A 23,319-nucleotide genomic window follows, 5' to 3' on the forward strand; every position below is an offset into this window, starting at 1 on the left:
GAATATAAGAAGTCTGGAAACTGTTAAGCTGCCCCCCTGCCTGGATGCCCAAAAGTCAGCACTGCTCGCCAGGATCGCCGCCTATGCTGTCTTAGAGATTGGATGGCCATTGGTGTCCACTTACTGCGGCAATGGGAAAAAGTTGGAGTGAAGGCATCTGCACACACCGTGAGAAGGTGTCTCTTGGAGACTGGTCTGGTGTCAGGGAGGCCTGCTAAGAAGCCCCTTCTGAGCTGAAAAACATCAGAGATCGTCTGAACCTGTCGCATATCCAAAGACTGGGCCAAAGATGACCTACAGGTTTTACTCATGGGGACAGATATGAAAAAGGACTGGTCCCTGAAAACACTCCAAGACTACCTCCTCCCTATGGCTCATAACCATTCTCCTACCGGTGATTTCTACTTCCAAGATAACGGAGCCCCTTACCATCAAGCCAAACAAGTGAAGAAATGGTTAGAAGACAACAGTATCACGCCACTTCAGTTTTGGCCTGGAAATCCTCCAGATCTCAATCATATTGGTTCAGTCAAGAGAACTCATGCGATAGAAATAGCTGTATTTATTAAAGCTTAGACAAGACAATACTACGCAATACATATTTTCATTACATCTGTGGCCTTTGGCCTCGCCCTTCGATGTATCCCTGCCCATAATTTAGTTTGCTGATAGTCAAGAGGCTGACTGTAGGGAATGGAGGCCCTAATATTCTTTATGTTTATTTTAATCTAGCTTAAAAGTGAGTTTCCTGCCTGAACCACCGCTTTGCTGAATGGTCTGGTAGGACAGAAAATCAGGAAAAGTCAACCATGCAACTGAAACAAACTGGAATGAGGTCTAAAGGCTGCATGGAGGAATCTAAGGATAACTCAACCCTTCAGCGCCTCATTGAGTCCATGCCTGAGAAGATTAAGGAAGTCTTAAAACACAATGGAATGTACTACAAATACTAAGTACTACTAGTATGGCTTCTGGTAAGCTTTTGCAATATAATGTTGTAGTTTCTTTGATTTCATGATGTTAAATAAAATATCTAAATTATGTGTAGTGATATTTTTCCCCTAAAATTCTAGGGTGATGCAATACTTTTGGCCATAGTTGTAGAACACAGTACATACTAGGTACTAGTCACCCAAGTTGGCATGTAATACCTCAGTTGGCAGACTTTTAAAATCAGCAGTACCAGTGCCCTTTGCCAAATGCGTTTATTAACCTTGATTATGAAGTGTGTTAGGTACTCTTCTTATGTCAGTACTGTGCTAAGTGTACCATCACTGAGACTTGTGTTTGTCTTGACAGATTAATATTGCCTCAGTCATATCACAAGAGGGAGCTGGTTTTTGTGTTGTGTCAGAAGTAGTTCAAATAAAAACGGATTGAAACTGTAATAACAATGACAGAATGAATGTAAATCACATTTTTAAAGAATAAAATCACCATGCAGGCCAAGTTACTAAATGACGGTACAGTAATAAAACCTGTTACTGACATTTGCACAGAGAGGGCTGTTGTGTAATTCAAATAAAAATTAAGAACTGCAGTTGTATTTTTGTCAGGAATTGGTTGATTAAACAACACAACTGATAAACATTTATCAACCAGATAAGAATAGTGTAAATATGCATATTTTCTATCATTTCAAAAATAAATACAGAAAACGTTTGCCTTATTGATGCACTACCTGTTACATTAAGGAGCCTGGGAGCAGGTAAGTTTGCTTCCGTTCATGATGAACACATTGCATAGAACGATTTCTTTTAAATGCCTTTATCGAAAAAGACCCCAGCTGCAGCAAAGATCGGAAATATTTCTGCTGAAGATCTCTGTCCAGTACATGAAGGGGACATTTCACATTTCACGTCTGTTGTTATTTTCACATGTATTTGTGTTTTTATTTTGTTTGAGAATTCACTGATGGTGAAAATAGAATGCCTTTAAAAGGTGGACATAAAATATTCTGCAATTTAGCATTTACTGTTTTTCAGGTAAGCATTTAAATATTTAGGAACATTAGTTGTCTAATGCTGTTATTATTATTTCTCTATATAAAATGATCAATTATGAATGTGACAATGCTATTTTTTCTGCTTTAATAAACATTATGTTTAATTGTGAAATATCTTGAAATACATATTTGTGAAATAAGCCATTTTATACCGTGAAAAAAATACAGCCCTAAACATACTGTATATCACAAGGACATCAAGGTCAAGCCTATACTCATAGGTATATAGTTAAATATTTATATAAAACCGCCCCAAACACTATTAGGATGTTAGAAGGGTCTTGCTGGTTGTCTTAGTTATAATTTGTACTTCTCGTCTGTATAGTCAAATTCCTTTGTTACCACCTGTGATACCAGGTAACTCTTGCGTGTGTTGTGACCTATCACATTTTATACATTTCTGTAAGTGAGGGTGAAGCCTATGCATACAACACGTATGGAAAATATTGGGAATTAGAAACTGTGAGCTCTAGGGGCAATGTTAATTAGGAGGAAATATGTTTTGACTACACTCCAAACTGGCTTCTTGTGCACTATAGGTTTGTGTGTGTGTGTGTGTGTGTGTGTGTGTGTGTGTGTGTGTGTTTGTGTGTGAGACAGAGAGAGAGAGAGTCTGGCGCCACAGTTGTCATTAGCCTCACAGCATTTAACATGTAGCCATTTGAGAAAGAAGCATGCAAGGGGTTCCAGATGCACTTTTATTGTGGGTTATTTTGATAAAGGGAAGAGTATTTGCCCGTGCATTAGTGAAAATGAAACTCTATCAAATCTCTTTTTGTCAACATATGGCTAGAAATGTCAGCAGTGTGGAGCAGTGGTTAGGGCTCTGGACTAATCCCAGGTGGAAGACACTGCTGCTGTACCCTTGGGCAAGGTACTTTACCTAGATTGCTCCAGTAAAAACCCAACTGTATAAATGGGTAATTGTATGTAAAAATAATGTGATCTCTTGTAACAATTGTAAGTCGCCCTGGATCAGGGTGTCTGCTAAGAAATAAATAATAATGTTTAATTTTATTTCCCAGTCATAAAATGTAAAAAAAAAAAAAAAAAAACTGCAGCAATTTTTCCAGCAGATGGAGGCATTGTTGCATTTTATTTTTCAAGTTGATGTCACTGTAGTCAGGTGAATGGTAAACAAACTGATTTGGTATAAGTAGAAAAATGTGTCTTGTAATTTTCATTTGGTTTACATCAACTGTACATCTTCAAGCTCTGGTTACAGGGGTGGGTAAAGTTTCACTTTGCCTACAGTAGATTTCCATTACATGAGAGTAGGTGTTAAAACTTCTTGTTGATATTGGACTCAGCTCTCGCCAAGATAAGCACCAACTATGACATAGCGTCTTTTACTGTAAACTAATGTGATCCATCTGCGTTTCCTTCCATCTGATGATGTAGATACCCTGCCTGGTGTTGATGGTTGAAGTGTAATGCTGGCTCCAGGGATCAGCCTATTTTGCGTCCCTGACACATCAACACACACAACGGCTGCAATGCTAGCTCCAGGGATCAACCACAGTGCGGCCTCCCTAGCGCATCAGCATGACAACCATCTGAACTGAGTACGATACTTCTCTGGGGTCTTCAAGTGGGCACCTTCCATCCTTGGTGTTTTGTCGACTAGCCCACGACACCATAACACTAGAACCGCCATATTTTCTGACTACCTAGAGCTGCCACACATGTCAATTTGACGTTTACATTTTTAAACAGCTTCGATATGAAAATGAAAGACAAACTATCGGATACAACTCAAGTTTTATTCATGAACATCATATCTAACATTTGCATAGCAGAAACACCATATTTAAATGGAAACATAAAAGGTTATAGATGCATATAGCAGAATTCTGTAAAGAATGCCATCTGACATATCCTCCTCATTGAACTTGCAAGTCGCTCCTTGATATTATGTACTGTCAGCTACATACAATATAATAATAATAATAATAATAATAATGTTACCATTTCTATTGCGTGACTCTGTAGCAGAGTGTTTCTGTGGAGAAACAGCAGCACCTCCATTGTTGTGGGCAAATCCTTGTTGCCCTCGTTGCCAGGGCAAATGTTTCTAACTTCTCTTGGTGGTTGCTCCCCTGGACAGAGGAATGTTGTTCTTCATGTGCAACTGGTTGGTCATGGTGCGCTTGTCTTCCAATGCTAAGGCCAAACATCACAGCACCTGGTCATGACGCCAAGTAAACCGTCTTTGGCACAGACCCATCTTACATCCTTTCAGAATGTGTCAATGTAGCTGGCGATCAAACACAAAGGACACCGCGGATCTTCTCCTACCCATAGATTAAGGTTTTGTGGTGATGAGAGAACATCATATGAATAGTGCAGTATTTAGTTATGCAATAATGCCTATTGTAGGCATTAAACAAAGTAATTTGAGAAAATACTGAAAATATTTTACTATTGTGTGAGTTTTGTCCGGTTCGACTTGGATTTTGGTGTGAAACAATTTCTATCAGAGGTCAGTTTCTACTGTCCATAGTTTATGGTTACCAGATTTCCAGAGTTTTTTTTTTTTTTTTTTCTTCAATTCAGTGATGCCGTAGCAACTCTGTGGCAGTCTGGCTAACAGTGGTGACGTCACGGACCAGGAAGTAGAAACCAAAACAAGGGATGGGCGGGTGAAGCTGAGTGCAGTAGCACTCAGCGTATTTATTAACAAACAAAATATTTAAACAAACCAACAAAACACAAAACAAAAGGGCACGAGGGCCAAACGAATAAACAAACAAGTAAGTGTCGTGCTGGACAATCCAGCACGTTTTAGCAATTGTTTTTCGAATGTTGCTCGCTCTCTCCGCTCCCCGTACTCTCCTCTGTACACCCACTTCAAGTGCAGAGAGCTGCAGGTTTATATACTCTGGCCGAGGGATTAACTAGTTGGTAATTATCTTATTATCCCTCGGCCAGAGTCTGCACGCATTTGGTAACTGTCAGCTAGTTAAATAATCAGTAGCTGATCAGCCATGCATCCTCACGGGGTTTTTAAATATAATAATAATAGACGCGCGCCGCAAACAAAAATACAAATAATAATACATAGAGGCGGGACACTCCGCCACACATGCCCCCCCTTGTGCGCAGCACACATGGCCTTTTCGGCCACCTCCCCCCTCAGTCTCAATGTCCTGGAAGAGGGGGAAGCAAGTTGCTTCTGGGGGGTGGCCATGGTGGAATTTCTGGCACCCCCCAATTCTTCGTGGCCGGCAGCTCCCTCTTCCGGGGCTCCCTCCACACTCTATCCTGCCGCGAAAGTGCGGCTGGGGGAGCTGGTCTCCTGACCTTCCCCCTCCTCTTTACGTCCAGCATTTCCCCTCCGTGGGGCTCTGACCACAAAATCTCCTGCCGCGAAAGTGCGGCTGGGGGAGCTGGTCTCCTGACCTCCCCCCCTTCTTCAAGGCCGGCAGTTCCCCTCCGTGGGGCTCCTACCACATGATCTCCGGCCGCGAAAGTGCGGCTGGGGGAGCTGGTCTCCGGACCTCTCCCCCTTTCTTCATGGCCATCCGTTCCCCTCCGTAGGGCTCCGGCCATAGTGTAGTGACCCCAGGCGAAGCAGGATCCCTGGCGACCCCAGGCGAAGCAGGATCCCTGGCGACCCCAGGCGACGGCAGTGGACCCTCGGGAGGCGACGGCAGCGGACCCTTGGGAGGCAAAGGCAGCGGACCCTCGGGAGGCGACGGCAGCGGCAGCGGACCCTCGGGAGGCGACGGCAGCGGACCCTCGGGAGGCGACGGCAGTGGACCCTCGGGAGGCGACGGCAGCAGCAGCAGTGGACCCTCGGGAGGTGAACTCGGGAGGGGAGCCCCTGGCCATGGAGGCGGCAGCGGGAGCTCCACTTCTCCCTCGTTCCCTGTAGCTTGTGGCTCTCCAGGCGATGCAGAGCAACAGGCAGCCCCAGGCGATGCGGAGCAACAGGCAGCCCCAGGCGATGCGGAGCAACAGGCAGCCCCAGGCGATGCGGAGCAACAGGCAGCCCCAGGCGATGCGAGGCAGGCATCCCTGGGTGGTGCGAGGCAGGGCAGGAGCAGTCCTTCCCATGACGGTGGATGTGGAACCAGCAGGTATTCACCCTCTGCTGGTGGAACTGGGAGTGGCAAGCAGTCCTCCCACGGCGGTTGAGGCAGAACCAGCAGGCATTCACCCTCTGCTGGTGGAGGTGGGAGGGGCAAGCAGTCCTCCCACGACGGTGGAGGCGGAACCAGCAGGCATTCACCCTCTGCTGGTGGAGGTGGGAGGGGAAAGCAGTCCTCCCACAGCGGCTGAGGCGGAACCAGCAGGTATTCACCCTCTGCTGGTGGAACTGGGAGTGGCAAGCAGTCCTCCCACGGCGGTTGCGGCAGAACCAGCAGGCATTCACCCTCTGCTGGTGGAGGTGGGAGGGGCAAGCAGTCCTCCCACGACGGTGGAGGCGGAACCAGCAGGCATTCACCCTCTGCTGGTGGAGGTGGCAGAGGCAGAGGCAGCTCTTGCTGCTCTGCTCCTGGTGATGGTGGAGACAGAAGCAGCTCCTGCTGCTCTGCTCCTGGTGGTGGTGGAGACAGAGGCAGCTCCTGCTGCTCTGCTCCTGGTGGTGGTGGAGACAGAGGCAGCTCCTGCTGCTCTGCTCCTGGTGGTGGTGGAGACAGAGGCAGCTCCTGCTGCTCTGCTCCTGACGGTGGTGGAGACAGAGGCAGCTCCTGCTGCTCTGCTCCTGGTGGTGGAGACAGTGGCGAGGGCTCCTCACCCCCTAATGCTGGAGACGGCAGCCATGGCTCCTCTCCCTCTGGCGTTGGAGACGGCAGCACTGGCTCCTCTCCCTCAGGCGCTGGAGACGGCAGCAATGGCTCCTCTCCCTCGGGCACTGGAGAAGGCAGCAATGGCTCCTCTCCCTCGGGCACTGGAGATGGCAGCAATGGCTCCTCTCCCTCGGGCGCTGGAGACGGCAGCGATGGCTCCTCTCCCTCTGGCGCTGGAGACGGCAGCGATGGCTCCTCTCCCTCTGGCGCTGGAGACGGCAGCGATGGCTCCTCTCCCTCTGGTGCTGGAGAAGGCAGCGATGGCTCCTCTCCCTCTGGCGCTGGAGACGGCAGCGATGACTCTTCTCCCTCTGGCGCTGGAGACGGCAGCGATGGCTCCTCTCCGTCTGGCGCTGGAGACGGCAGCGATGACCCCTCTCCCTCTGGCGCTGGAAACAGCAGTGGGGCCCCTCCCATATCTGCAGCCAGGTAGTTGAGCACCATGGCTGCGATGTCTGGGAGGGATGCTGGGTGGTGTTTCTGTTCCCAGGCCTCCCAGCGCTCCCCATCTCTTGCCCACAGGAGGTTGATCACAGCAGGGAGGGCGTCCACGATATCCCTCTCAGGCTCCGCCAGCCAGTCCCAGATCCCCTCTGAGGATAGTGGACCAGTCCGCCTCGGAGGATGCAGAGGCAGCTCCTGCTCCTTTCCCTCGGACGGTGGTGGTGGAGGTGAAACCAGCAGGTATTCTTCCCCTGCTAGTGGAGCCATTGGCTGTGGACACTCGGCCTCCCCCCTCTTGGGCTGTGGATGGACCGACCCCTCATCCTCCTCCCACATGGGCGCAGGATGTTCAGGCTCCTCCCTCACCTGCCATGGAGGGGGTTGGTCGGGTGCTACATGCCCAACCTCACCAATGGCGAAGCACCATTCCTCACCCCTCAGACAGGTGAGGCAGACGTCCAGCACAGCAGAGACCCGGCGGGACTTGCGACCAGCCCCGCGCTGTTGCACCTGCTGCTGCTGTTTCCTCCTTCTTCCCATTATTTAATTTGAAAAAAAACGAACAAACAGAAAAAAAACGCACTTTTCTGTCCTGGTCCGGCTCTTGGAGGCATTGTTTGTCCCACTTCGGACACCATATGTGGCAGTCTGGCTAGCAGTGGTGACGTCACGGACCAGGAAGTAGAAACCAAAACAAGGGATGGGCGGGTGAAGCTGAGTGCAGTAGCACTCAGCGTATTTATTAACAAACAAAATATTTAAACAAACCAACAAAACACAAAACAAAAGGGCACGAGGGCCAAACGAATAAACAAACAAGTAAGTGTCGTGCTGGACAATCCAGCACGTTTTAGCAATTGTTTTTCGAATGTTGCTCGCTCTCTCCGCTCCCCGTACTCTCCTCTGTACACCCACTTCAAGTGCAGAGAGCTGCAGGTTTATATACTCTGGCCGAGGGATTAACTAGTTGGTAATTATCTTATTATCCCTCGGCCAGAGTCTGCATGCATTTGGTAAGGATGCATGACTGTCAGCTAGTTAAATAATCAGTAGCTGATCAGCCATGCATCCTCACGGGGTTTTTAAATATAATAATAAAAGACGCGGCGCTTTTACCCGCGCCGCAAACAAAAATACAAATAATAATACATAGAGGCGGGACACTCCGCCACAAACTCTTAAATAACAGTATACAATACCATGATCATAATTAAAAAATGACACTTTGGGTGTATTGATTGCGATCACAAGAACTCATTGTTTTCATTCTATTGTCATCTAATCAAAACATGTTAAATGTACAAAAAGCCAGATTAGCAAAAAATCGGTCAGCCAGTACCATTTAAACATGTAATATTACACATAATGTGCAAAAGGACTGAGCCCAGTAGTTGCTCACATTGAAGTTTAGCAAGCGAACCAGACTCGGTTTGTTTGCCAAATGGACCGAGACCACCTCTTTAGTTGCAGTACGGTTCGTTTCACACTTCACACCAAACCAGGCTTACGCCTCGGGCCTTCAGCTCTCCCAGCCGGGGCATTAATGGCCAGGAAATGCCCTGCCTGTTGGTCATTATTGCTTAAATGACACACACACACTACGGGAATAGCAAAAATGAACAAGAACTATCAAGTGTTTATTTTCGTTTCATACAGTATTAGATGGCAATGTTTATATCTGATAATGAAAAATAAATATATAAATATCAAGATAGATAAAGAAATAAATAAATGTCTATGTATTGATTTATGTATTCATTTATTTCAATATTTATTAATGTATTTATTTATTTTACTTTTACCAAATATATAGCTAATTCTCAGAAATTAACGTTCCTTTTTGTCCAGTGGGGACCACAAATAGCGTTACTCTCATCAACCAGTATCGAGAGGAAACCGTACTTCCTTGCACCAATAGGGACCACAATGAGCGTTACACTGAAGCCAACCAACATTTTTCAGAGATCAAGATCAGAATCTCAGAATGATGAGATGACTCGAAAATCAAAAAAGTCCCGGCTTTCTCAGCTGGCTGGCTTTATCTTTTAAAATACTGTTTGTTTTCTCAACCAATTGTGTAGCACTGATAGTCACACAACACACTTTCAAAATTTAGGTTATTATCATAACCCTGGTTCCCTGAAATATGAATAGTAACCATTACAAATGGGTGCTTCCCCTTTAAGACACCTGAACCTGAAAACTTGTATACCAAAAACACTCGTCCACTGTGACCAAGGATGCTGCAACCTCAAAGTTAATGGCTAATATCCCTATTTCAGGGAACCAGGGTTATGATAATAACCTAATGTTCCCTTTCAAGTAAACAAACTGCTGCAAACAAGCACATTAAACAAGAATTTAGCATATAAATATGTAGTTTTCTAATCCACTCTCACAATTAAACTGAGTAGTATTACACAATATAACAAATAAAAACACAATTTTCTGATCAAGTATTTTCATTTCATGGTAAGTGCTACTGGATACCATACTAATTCTGCAACTGTGAGCCTCTCTTTATTGTACTTATCCATGCTGATATGTTTACAATAATACAACATGGTTTGCGAAACACTGGTCACAGTTAAATTCAGAACCGTATTTGACATTAAAAGTCTTACCAGGGACATTACTGCTGGGCATAGCCTAAATGATCTCTAGCTATAGGGAGTGTCTCTACTGGCTGCTGTTTAGTGGTCTACATTACTACTGGTAAGTTCAATCAATTTGAAAATCAGTTTTCTGCATTTCTTTAGAGTGGCTGACCAAGAGATTTGTCAGATCTTTGAAGCTGTGCAAGATTATTCCAGACGAAAATAGATGCTAATGCATGTTGGGGCCTGGTGCAAAACATGTTACTCTGTGTTAATGGTTACGGTGCAGAGTGATATATATGTGGGTTCTCAAAAGCTGTTATTCAATAATATTTTGCATCTTACTGTACATTCCCTATGTTACACAACATGGCATCATGTTAATTAAGGGAAAATAGCACTAGTAGTTTCTTTATACTGTGCTGTAGACCTCTGTGTAAAAGGACATCAATATTATTGTCAAATCTGCAACATATTTGCATGGAATTTCAACGATAAGTTTTGCCTAACGGCACTTGAAAACAGTGAATTATTTATTTACCGATTCAACACTTGTCTATGCCACTTAAAACATGTCTCCCTAATTTTCTTTTTCAAAAATGAGATTAAATTTATGTTAATTAGGTAAATTTGCTCTTTTGTTAAAATGTTTGTCTCATACATAGTAAGAATCTTGTCATGAGTTCCTCTGACTTTGTTTAAAATCTCACTCACAAAGACAAAATTGTCAGTTGTAAGTGAAGATAGTAGTGAAGACTATGTTTTAGTTGTGGAACATGAAAGTGGCATTTGAAAAATAAAAATGTAAAAAACAGAAACAAAAGAATATGAACCAGCAATGGAAATGCATTCATTGTTTTGCCAAATCTAAAACAGATGAAAACCTAAATATCATTACCAGTGATCGATTTTCTTGGAGTAGCCTTCTCAGGCAAAATGTAAGTGGACTGTAAGCTTGTTTAAACAATAGTTAAGTGAAAAAAATGCAAAACCTGAGTTTATATATATAATGTCTGTGTAATTGATGGAGATTTATTAAGTGATGATGAAATTGCTGTTGTTCATGAACTTGTCCAGAAGAAAGGTGGAATAAAAATCAGAAAGGGGATGTTTATGTGAATTTGTAATTATGAAAACTTTATGTAAATGTATGTCTTTACTTTTCTTTAACAATAAACAATCTAAACTGAAACCGCAAGCCGTTTTCTAAGTGTTACATTTGAAATGTGTTATACTATAATTAACTAATTGTTGAAATGACTTGCATAATAAAAACATGTTTTGCTTTTCTGCTGAATTGTTCTGACTGTGGTTTTGTTGACAACGCCAGTTTTCTGTAGATTTGTAGCATAAACTGGAATCGTTAATCAACAATATATCTGCCCCGCACTCCTCTTCTCTTCAGCCACACAGACACTTTTAGTATATTCATATAATTAATCAATTAAAGAAATCAAATGGTGACATCATACATTGTATAGTGCTCCTTGTATTGGACAAGACAAAGACACCACATTGGCAAATTAAAAGCAAACCTGCTTAATATCTCTTAAAAAAGAGACTGAGCATATATTGTGACAAAAAGCGGAATTGACATTGTCAGGAGTTCATCAATAACTAGGGTTACCACATTTCCAATGAGAAACTTGACCCTTTTTTTCTTCAATTCACTGATGCTGTAGCAACTCTGAAGCTATTCAAATAACAGTATTATATATATATATATATATATATATATATATATATATATGTATATATATATATATATATATATATATATATATATATATATATATATATATATATATATATATATATATATACACCCCCATTTTTCCAGTTTTTATTGAAATTGAAGCAGTTCAAGTCCAGTGAATAACCTGAAATGGTACAAAGGTAAGCGGTAAACTGCCAGAGGTTAAAAAAAAAAGTTTAGGTTACCAAAAACTGAAAAATAATGTACATTTCAGAGTTATACAAAAAGGCCTTTTTCAGGGAACAAGTAATGGGTTAACAACTTACAGCTGTTCTGCAGCAATGGAAGTAAATTAAGCCTTGAAAGTTGATGCTAACAATTCCTACAGGTGTCCCAACTTTTGTTGATTACTTACAAACCCTCTGTCTGTATAAAAGCAGTGTTGGAACAGACTGTGTTACTACACCCTCTTAAGCATTATTTGGACAGTATTGTACTTCAGGAAGTAGTATATTGCTCTCATAATGGCGAGAAAAAGGCAATTAACAAAGGAAGACAGACAGACCATTATAACCCTTAAAAGTGTAGGTCTTTCCTTTACAGAAATTGCAAAGAAAGCCAAGGTGTCAGTGAGTACAGTTTCCTACACCATCAAAAGGCACTTGGAAACTGGAGGAAACTCTGACAGGAAGAGGTCTGGCAGACCCAAAGCCACAACAGAATCAGAAGACAAGTTTCTGAGAGTCAACAGCTTGAGTGATAGGTGGCTCACAGGACAACAGCTTCAAGCACAGCTTAACACTGGTCGAAGTAAGCAAGTCTCAGTTTCAACTGTGAAGAGAAGACTTCGAGCTGCAGGTTTGACAGATTGAGTGGTAGTAAGAAAGCCATTGCTAAGATGGCAAAATAAGAAAAAGAGGCTTGCCTGGGCCATGAAGCACCGCCAGTGGACTACTGAAGACTGGAAGAAGGTCTTATGGACCGATGAATCAAAATTTGAAATCTTCGGTTCATCACGCAGGGTTTTTGTATGCTGTCGAGTAGGCGAAAGGATGGTTCCTCGGTGTGTGACACCAACTGTCAAACATGGAGGAGGAAGCGTGATGGTCTGGGGCTCTTTTGCTGGATCCAGAGTCGGTGACTTGCACAGAGTGAGTGGCACCCTGAACCAAAACTGCTACCACAGCATTTTTCAGCGCCATGCAATACCTCTGGTATACGTCTAGTTGGTCAGGGGTTCATCCTACAGCAAGATAATGACCCAAAACATACCTCCAGGCTATGTCAGAACTACCTTAGAAGAAAAGAACAAGACGGTAGGCTTCAAATCATGGAATGGCCAGCACAGTCTCCAGACTTAAACCCCATCGAGCTGGTTTAGGATGAACTGGACAGAAGGGTGAAAGCAAAGCAACCTACAAGTGCAACACATTTGTGGGAACTTCTGCAACAGTGTTGGGAAGAACTTTCCGAACAATATTTGATTTCCATTGTAGAAAGAATGCCACGAGTGTGTTCGGCTGTTATATCTGCAAAAGGTGGCTACTTTGATGAGTCAAAAATTTAGATTAAATTTTGTTAAACAAAACAATTCCATGATTTCTTTTTTATCTCCAATTGTTTATTTGTTCTATGCTTTAATTTCAGAGTACATTGAGACATTAAACTGCGTAAATTTCAATAAAAACTGGAAAAATGGAGGTGTTCTAAAACTTTTGACCGGTAGTGTATATATATAATAACTCAATTATAATTAAAAAATTAAACACCAGGTGTATTTATTGCAAATCATATCAACTCATTGTTTTCTTTCTATTGTCATCTAATCAAAAAATGTTAAATGTACAAAAAGCCAGATTAAAAAAAATAGATCAGTTATTTTTCAATTTAATGACAATATCTGGTTTGAAGCCATCTGAAACAGCATCCGATTTTTTTACATTGTTTATGAATGTGTTATCCCAAGCCTAATTATTACCATACAGGGAGCTTCTATATATATGCAAGTGTTTAAATCTTAACATGATTAATAAGAAATAAATAGAGAATTTTGTAGAAAAAGTAAAATGTTTATTTTATAATGGGAAAAGTACTGCTGCAGCCTGGTTATGCATTCCTGTTCCTCTGCTTATAGCTTGGAACTGCAGATTTTTGTTTTGTTTTAAATAAATAAAAGAAAATAATAATGAAGAGTGACTCAAGCCACGCCGTGTTCCCTATGTCCTCGGAGCTGGGGATGCTGTTGAACTTTTTTAGCTTGCCCCTCTATGAGCGAGCTGTGCTAAGGCAACTGTGCCTTCGTGGGCTGACTGCAGTTTTGGAGGATTGGGAGTTGCTGTTGCCAAAGAAAGAGAGGCACCAGTAGACTGAAGCACTTATCCACAGAGCACTCTGGTGTGAGTATTGTTGGGAACAGACCCAACGCTGTTTCCAGAACCAGTGTCAGAGGGAGAAGCCCCGCTGTCTCTAGAACCAGTCAGAGGGAGAAGCCCCGCTGTCTCTAGAACCAGTCAGAGGGAGAAGCCCCGCTGTCTCTAGAACCAGTCAGAGGGAGAAGCCCCGCTGTCTCTAGAACCAGTCAGAGGGAGAAGCCCCGTTGTCTCTAGAACCAGTGTCAGAGGGAGAAGCCCCGCTGTCTCTAGAACCAGTCAGAGGGAGAAGCCCCGCTGTCTCTAGAACCAGTCAGAGGGAGAAGCCCCGCTGTCTCTAGAACCAGTCAGAGGGAGAAGCCCCGCTGTCTCTAGAACCAGTCAGAGGGAGAAGCCCTGTTGTCTCTAGAACCAGTCAGAGGGAGAAGCCCCCCTGTCTCTAGAACCAGTCAGAGGGAGAAGCCCCGCTGTCTCTAGAACCAGTCAGAGGGAGAAGCCCGCTGTCTCTAGAACCAGTCAGAGGGAGAAGCCCCGCTGTCTCTAGAACCAGTCAGAGGGAGAAGCCCCGCTGTCTCTAGAACCAGTCAGAGGGAGAAGCCCCGCTGTCTCTAGAACCAGTCAGAGGGAGAAGCCCCGCTGTCTCTAGAACCAGTCAGAGGGAGAAGTCCCGCTGTCTCTAGAACAAAAGGAGACGTGCCACTGTCTCCAGAACGAGGGAGAAGCGACGCCATCTCCAGAACCCCAAAATAAAAGGAGCCGCCAGTTACAGAGAAGGGGGAGAAGGTGAAGAGACCACCACAGCCTGCTCATCGATCTGACGGCGGTAGAACAGGTCCCTTGGCCCATGTCCCTAGACTCCCAACCTTTGTGTCTGGACCTCTGGTTACTGGGCCTAGTTCCCAGATCGCTGCACCTACCAGCACAGTCATTGGTCTCCTGTTCCACTTCCCTTTGTGAACCAGCCATCACTGCACAGTCGCCGGAGCTCTCACCTCTAAAGATGTCTAAAGATGGACCTCTAAAAAGGTCTAAAGATGGACAAATTGAGTCTTGTAGGGAAGTGGTTGGGTTTAAAAGGGGGGGAGGGGGTGGGGGGGGTGGCCGTGGCAGAATGTGTGACAGGGCATTTTCTCCATCTGTGAAACAGGATACTCCTGCTTTTATTGTAGGTTTAATTGTATTGTTAAAGAACGCATGTAGCTTTTGAAATAAAGTATTGCCACTAATAATTTATGTTGTTGCACAGAGTATAGTAAACACAATTGCTTTATTTTTTTTACTATTATTCATACACATATGCAGATACATTTCACTTATACTTTGTCTTAAGAAAAAATCTCTTATTTCCTAGGTGCTTCAGTATGCTCTGCAAAAGGAGCCTGACTCTCTTAGCCCACCAGACCTGGAGACCATAGTTTGATCCTCAGTCACTATCTCCTACAGTACAGGTTTGCTGTGTTAAGTACTGTGCTGTGCCTTCAAAGTGGTTTGTTTCATGGCGTCCAATGGGTGTGTAATACTGCAAAAGCTTGAGATCCAGTCCAGGTTTTACACAGAGCACTGTGATACCAATCCATGTTACTATGTGTATCAGCAATACAAGTGACACATGTACAGTCCCAACAGTGAAATAATTATATTTCTTAATTGTTGGAAGCCACTACTCATACCGTCTGTTCTATCTTTCTGTATGGTTGGCAATGGACTACTGCTAATTGACAGAGTTCAGTCATATAACAACTTACCTGTTAGCTTAATCACCCAGCTGCCCATTTATTTTGACAAATGTTTCATTCTTAGCCCTCAAATACGCGATTTGGACAGTTTTCAAAACGATTTTTGCTATATTTTATTTTAAATACACACTTTTTTATTATTATTATAAAAAACCGGAAATATATTATTTCAATATAACTTATATAACAAAATAACAACAAAGTGTTTACAATGGCAGCATTACATAAGTATAATGTTTTTTTTTTTTTACAATTGCAGCATTATTTTAACAGTGTGCCAAATAGTCATTGTGCAGACATATAACTTTTTAGAAATTATTTTTTGTGTAATAGATTTCAAAGCAGATGCCCTTCAAACTTGTATTCAGTAGTTCGGGACAAACACCAATCACAAAATGTTTTAGTACAAATATTTATTGTGTTGAATGCAGAGTATGCAATTTTACAGAGAAGTATGTTGTATAAACAAATTAATTTGGCATCAAACCTAACTTGGTTTGAGGGCTTGCTGCCTGGCCGACTGGATGAGTCTGAGACCCCCATTGACAAAACCTAGAAATTGTTTATAAGAAAGGTGGAGATGAGGAGTTGGTGGGTTATGATGAAATCGAAACGCAACTGAGAGGTAAGTGAAAAGGGTATTTATAGTGCTAACAGTCTTAATTACCTAATGTGTAATTTGAATGATTCAATTTAGTGATGCAAAGATTGGTGTCTGACCCTCCTCCCGAACTTTAGTTAAGAACTTAATTTCAGTAGTTCAGGACAAACACCAATCACAAAATGTTTTAGTACAAATATTTATTGTGGAGAATGCAGAGTATGTGATTTTACAGAGAAGTATGTTGTATATAAACCTAAATTTGGCATCAAACCTAACTTGGTTTGAGGGCTCGCTGCCTGGCGACTGAACGAGGTGGAGACCACCAAAAAGCTGGTCTCAATGCCACAATTAGTATTGAATATAGCCCACTTTAAGGTTTAGCCAACCTTTAACAAATGATCATCAGCGCGCAGGAGAGGAAAACAAAACCCATTTTTGGGAAATAAACCTCTGGGAATCCATGGCTGATTCAATTGCTCTTCCTCCGGGCAGGCTACTAACGCTTAAGACCACATTTTTGTAAAAGCATTTTTAGGATCTGTAATATTTGTTCTAATGTAAACTTGGTAAGCACTGGAGGACCAACAACCTAATCGTTTGATAAGGAAGCCTGGAACTCCATGGCGAGAAGCTGTTATGATTCTGAAGGAATGACCGGAAAACTGCTCAGCTACGAATCCGGACCTGGAAAGAATCTGGCAAAGGTGAAAAAAGAACCAGTCGGGTGACGATATTTCCGTTTTCATTAATAAACAGCGGTTCTAAGGGTGATGCATCCTGAGAAAGACAGAGATGGATAAGAGAGAAAGGGGTCATATGCGCTAACATGGGAGTTCAGTTTAAACAAATAGATTAGGGAACCCTTTCCTTCCTGTAATCTTTCTGCTAATACACTTTTTATTGTTCTTACTTTACAGTAAAAATCACAAACCACTATTTCTTTTAATTCAATTCCAACTGTCCCTAGACATTTTTTTTGCTATTTTCATAGCGTTTGCTCTCCTTTGCTTCACTGGATCGAAATGCAAAGGAGGCTCCATGTTTATTTTAGAGATCCTACCTCTTGAAAAGAGAGAGGCTCCAGACTTTCAGCATGCAAGCATGATTTTCCAGTAATGAACCCTCTACACAGACTCCATCCAATTCCACTAATAATATTGTTACTGGTTCCAAACAATATTTTAAACAATAATACAGTCGATTAATAATGGTATATATCATATAATATTATTGTAAACTAACATAAAGAATATAGCATGATACATTTATAAGTAGGGTACTTCAACAATTGTAGGTGCTCCCATTTATGTTAAGCAAATCAGCCCTGCTCCAGCAGGATTCAACTTCTCTCTCTGGTTCAGCTCTGAGTGGTTCTGTGAAGGCCACGACAGGATGAGATAGCCATCTTTTCACATCACAGGTATGAGGGACGATAGCCTTTACTTGATACCTGCAAGATATCTGGGCACGTCTAGCAGGGATACCTTCGGGGCCATCACATTGAAATGACATTCGACAATGTTTAACCATATGGCTATGTGATAGAGTCCTGGTACACTTGCCTCAGGTAGCCGAGGAGAACACAGACAAGACTGAGATAGAGATTGACGTTGATACGCCGACACAGGCGCACGGGATTTAATCAATAAACATAAACAAAAAGTAAACAATAATGTCATGTGACGCTACCAGCGATGGTAGCACACAGAGGACGATACATGACTGTACAAACACTCAAAATAAAACACAATACAACAAACTATAAATCAAAGGTGCTGTGAAAACGGCAGGCCTTGCAGCAGCCCCGATCACAGTGATCTCTATGTTCTTATACTAACGTCTGCCGAGACACGCCCACCTGCCTGCTGGAACAGCTCATTGCTTTTAGCTGCTGCTCCATACAGACAGGTAATCGTCCACGGCGGAGCGCAACATCAATTAAACAGTTAATTAAATCAATTTACAACAAATAATGCAAAAATATACAATAAAACTACATATTTCCCCATGTGTAGGGCTTCCGCCCTGCCACATATCCTCCCACTCAGAATGGAACCCATAGGGGTCCATTCGACAATTTTTATATATATAAATTTTTTTAAACACACAAAAAAACAAGACCAAAACTGTGGTATTTTCTGGGACACTGCCGGTGCCTTGCAAAGGACCATATGGACAGCTGGAAATACAAAATCAAAATGCATGGCTGAAATCGTGGTGCACACAGGAAGGCTTCACCTTTCTTGAACATTGGAGCACATTCTACAACTAGGACTATCTATATAGGCAAGACAGACTGCACCTAAACAGAAAGGGAACCAATCTACTCGGAGAAAGGATCCTTCAGGCGGTACAGAAGCATTTAAACTAGAAAGGAAAGGGGGAGAAAACAAAAAAACAGAAGGGAGACTACATCAAAACAAGGGCAACAACTCAGGTAAGACCACTATTAAATGTATTTATCTTAATGCTAGAAGTCTCAGAAACAAAATGTTAGAACTTGAAGCTACTGCACTAACAAGTAACTACGATGTGATAGGTGTTACAGAAACTTGGTTGTCTGAGAGTGATGGAGACGAATATAATATTAGTGGGTACACACTGTATAGGAAAGACAGGCAGGACAGAAGAGGCGGAGGGGTAGCGCTATACATAAGAAATAGCCAGGTGTTAAATCAGGACAAAGAAAACAATGCAGAATCAATATGGGTCAGAATAATGGACACAAATTCAAAGGGCATAATAATAGGAGCATGCTATAGACCGCCAAATTCAGACGCTGAGCAAAATAATCTGTTATACAATGACATTCGAAATGCGTGTAGAAAAGGAGAAGCCATACTAATGGGGGATTTCAACTTCCCCTGTATAAAATGGGAAAACCCAATGGGGGGCACGACGGACGAAATTGAAATGGTGGAAATGACAAATGACTGCTTCCTAACGCAATTTGTCAAGGCACCGACTAGAGGGGAGGCATGTCTTGATTTAGTCTTTTCAAATAATGAAGACAGAATAACTGAAACAGAGGTCAGAGAGCCATTGGCAAACTCAGACCACAACTTGGTCTCATTTGAAATATTTTTTAAAACCTCAAAAGTAATGACTAAAGCTAAGGTTTACAATTTTAGAAAAGCAAACTACGAAGGTATGAAACAGAGACTAATAGAAGTAGATTGGAGTAAAATAGAGAAAACATCCACAGAAAAAGGGTGGCTGTTATTGAAAAATGTAGTACTAGAGGCACAAAACAATTACATCCCAAAAGTAGACAAATCTAAATCTAAAACAAAATGGCCAAAATGGTTTAATAGATCAATTAAAAAAAATATTCAGCGAAAAAAGGCACTTTACAGAGCGTTTAAAAGGGACCAAAAACAAAGCACACAGAAAGAGTACTTGGAACTGCAAACACAAGTCAAAAAGGAAGTTAGAAAGGCCAAGAGAGAGATAGAAATCAATATTGCTAAGGGGGCTAAAACCAATTCCAAAATGTTTTTACAATATTATAACAGCAAGAGAACATTCAAAGAGGAGGTTAAATGTCTAAGAGACACAAATGGCAAAATCATAGATGAAGAAAAAAAAATAGCAAATATATTAAATGATTACTTTTCACAGGTTTTTACAAAGGAGGACACGGACAACATGCCCCACATGTCGACCTGTTCCTATCCAATTTTAAATAACATTAGCATAACAGAGGCAGAAGTGTTAAAGGGACTAAGAGCTCTTAAAATAAACAAATCCCCTGGGCCAGATGAGATCCTCCCAATAGTACTCAAAGAAATGAAAGAAGTTATTTACAAACCGCTAACCAAGATCATGCAACAGTCTCTTGACACAGGGGTTGTACCAACAGACTGGAAAATAGGAAACGTAATACCAATCCACAAAAAAGGAGACAAAACCGAACCAGGTAACTACAGACCAATAAGCCTGACTTCTATTATATGTAAACTTATAGAAACTATAATAAGATCCAAAATGGAAAATGACCTATATGGTAACAATATCCTGGGAGACAGCCAGCATGGTTTTAAGAAAGGGAGATCGTGTCTAACTAACCTACTTGACTTTTTTGAGGATGCAACATTGAAAATGGATAACTGCAAAGCATACGACATGGTTTATTTAGATTTCCAGAAAGCTTTTGACAAAGTCCCGCATAAAAGATTAATTCTCAAACTGAACGCAGTAGGGATTCAAGGAAATGCATGCACATGGATTAGGGAGTGGTTAACAGGTAGAAAACAGAAAGTACTGATTAGAGGAGAAACCTCACAATGGAGTGAGGTAACCAGTGGTGTACCACAGGGATCAGTATTAGGTCCTCTGCTATTCCTAATCTACATTAATGATTTAGACTCTGGTATAGTAAGCAAACTCGTTAAATTTGCAGACGACTCAAAAATAGGAGACGTGGCAAACACTGTTGAAGCAGCAAAGGTCATTCAAAATGATCTAGACAGCATTCAAAATTGGGCAGACACATGGCAAATTAAATTTAATAGAGAAAAGTGTAAAGTATTGCATGCGGGCAATAAAAATGTGCATTATAAATATCATATGGGAGATACTGAAATTGAAGAAGGGAACTATGAAAAAGACCTAGGAGTTTATGTTGACTCAGAAATGTCTTCATCTAGACAATGTGGGGAAGCTATAAAAAAGGCCAACAAGATGCTTGGATATATTGTGAGAAGTGTTGAATTTAAATCAAGGGAAGTAATGTTAAAACTCTACAATGCATTAGTAAGACCTCACCTAGAATATTGTGTTCAGTTCTGGTCACCTCGTTACAAAAAGGATATTGCTGCTCTAGAAAGAGTGCAAAGAAGAGCAACCAGAATTATCCCGGGTTTAAAAGGCATGTCGTATGCAGACAGGCTAAAAGAATTGAATCTATTCAGTCTTGAACAAAGAAGACTACGCGGCGATCTGATTCAAACATTCAAAATCCTAAAAGGTATAGACAATGTCGACCTGAAAAAAGAAACAAGGACCAGGGGTCACAAATGGAGATTAGATAAAGGGGCATTCAGAACAGAAAATAGGAGGCACTTTTTTACACAGAGAATTGTGAGGGTCTGGAACCAACTCCCCAGTAATGTTGTTGAAGCTGACACCCTGGGATCCTTCAAGAAGCTGCTTGATGAGATTCTGGGATCAATAAGCTACTAACAACCAAACGAGCAAGATGGGCTGAATGGCCTCCTCTTGTTTGTAAACTTTCTTATGTTCTTATGTTCTTAAAACAACATTCCAAAGTGTGCTTTCTCAGTCTATACCAAAGTAATCTGACAGGTTTGTTTTTGCACTGTGCGTGTTACTCCGAGACAACAACAACATAAAAGCGCCTGCTAAATAAGTAAATAACAACAAAAACACACACACAAACTGGCTTTGGAGGTCGGTGAAAAAATCCTGTTTCAGCTTTTTAACTGGAATTAATTTCATTACATGAGAGTAGCTGTTATTTTGCCAATAAAAAATGAGATAGTAGTGGTGGGGACCAAACAAGATGTAGCTTTGCTTTAATATATGAGCCTTCATTGCTTTTCCTCTGCCAAGTAATGTGGATTTCGTGTTAATGGCTGAAATGCAATGCTGGCTCCAGAGACCAGCCTATTTGTGGCCTCACTAGCGTATCAACACACACAACGCCAGTGATGCTGGCTCCAGGGATCAACCAAAACGCAGCCTCCCTTGCAGCATTGCAACCATCTGGAATGGGCTGGGTAGGGCACTTCGCAGGGGTCATCAGGTGGGAGGTGGTCACCTCTCATCTTCGATGTTCTGACAACTAGCCCACAACACCTCAGGATGGCTTGACAGTGATGCTGACACTCCCTTCCATCCCCACCCAACCCAGCCTAGTTTACTTACTCTAACCATCCATTCCTTTTTATTAATGTTAACTTCCTCCATCACTAGCCTAAGCCATCCATTATTTTTCATTGATCCTGACTTTATCTCACCTCTCTTTTGAGGTCCCTAATTGGCCTCTTTCCTCCTGAACAAGAGCCAGCTGTTATTTCTCTCTGCCTCCTCGGATAGAGCCCACTTTATGCCGCAATTCCTGTCCACTGAAATCAATATCTCTGAGAAGCTGGATCATGGAGTGTGCAACAAATCCCAGAAAACCCACCTCTACTGGATAAGGCCATTCTACCAGAACCCCTGCTGTTCCATCTCAGCAGCTAACTCAGCATGCCAGAGTTTGTTTCTCACATACTCATTTTCAGAATCCTCCCATGGCTCTATTAGCTCCATTGTTCTTCCACTGCTAATGCCAAGTATCGCAGCACCTGGTCATGTTACCAAGTGAAGCAACCCTGGCTCAGCCACCTTACATCCTGCAAGAATGTGCTTTAGGGTAGCGGGTGACGAACACAAACAGCATGTAGGGTTGTCTCCTACCCACATATTCAGGCTCTGTGGTGATGGAAGAACATCATTTGTGGACCTGATTAGGAAGCTGATCCTTCTCTGTTCCACTGTCCACAGGTCTCACCAGCCAATCTTACGCTGCTCCACATTCTCCCATCTCATCTATTGTTCCTTGTGACAGGGTGACTGAGCGGTGACGTCACGGCAGAAGCAGGGATGGGAAAATACTGACACCAAGCAAGTACTGCAGGTAAAAGTAAGACACGGCAGGCTGCCGTTTTTATTAACAAATCACAAAAATAAAATAAATATTTAAACAAAAAACACTTTGCTCACAGAGCGAAAATAAAAGGTTTAAACATAAACAAATCTCGAACACAAAAATACACACTGAATAGGTCAGGCTGGGCTATCGCCTTCACTGTTCCAATCCGCTTTAATGTTTACGTTTCTCTCTCAGTTCTCTCCACTCTCGCTCAGTCTCTCCTTCCAACACCCACCTCGAGTGCCGAGAGCTGCAGGCTTTTATAACAGGTGACCATTTCCCGATTAGCAACAAATTAAATCACCAAATTAATTCGGGAGATGGCCACCTTCTGCACGAGTTTTTTAAAATACCATGTGGATGGGGCTTCCCATCCACGCTACTAAACAGTATAAAATAAACAAACGGCTACGC

At 42.4% G+C, this 23,319-nt stretch overlaps 1 protein-coding gene across 1 annotated transcript in view; it reads right to left on the reverse strand.

Moving 5' to 3' along the window:
- The window catches only part of LOC117435285 (potassium voltage-gated channel subfamily KQT member 3-like), a 159,658-nt gene that overhangs the window by 69,672 nt on the left and 66,667 nt on the right, over positions 1-23,319 (reverse strand). The window lies entirely within an intron of this gene.

Source organism: Acipenser ruthenus, chromosome 3 (assembly GCF_902713425.1).
Source record: "Acipenser ruthenus chromosome 3, fAciRut3.2 maternal haplotype, whole genome shotgun sequence".
NCBI classification, from domain to species: domain Eukaryota; kingdom Metazoa; phylum Chordata; class Actinopteri; order Acipenseriformes; family Acipenseridae; genus Acipenser; species Acipenser ruthenus.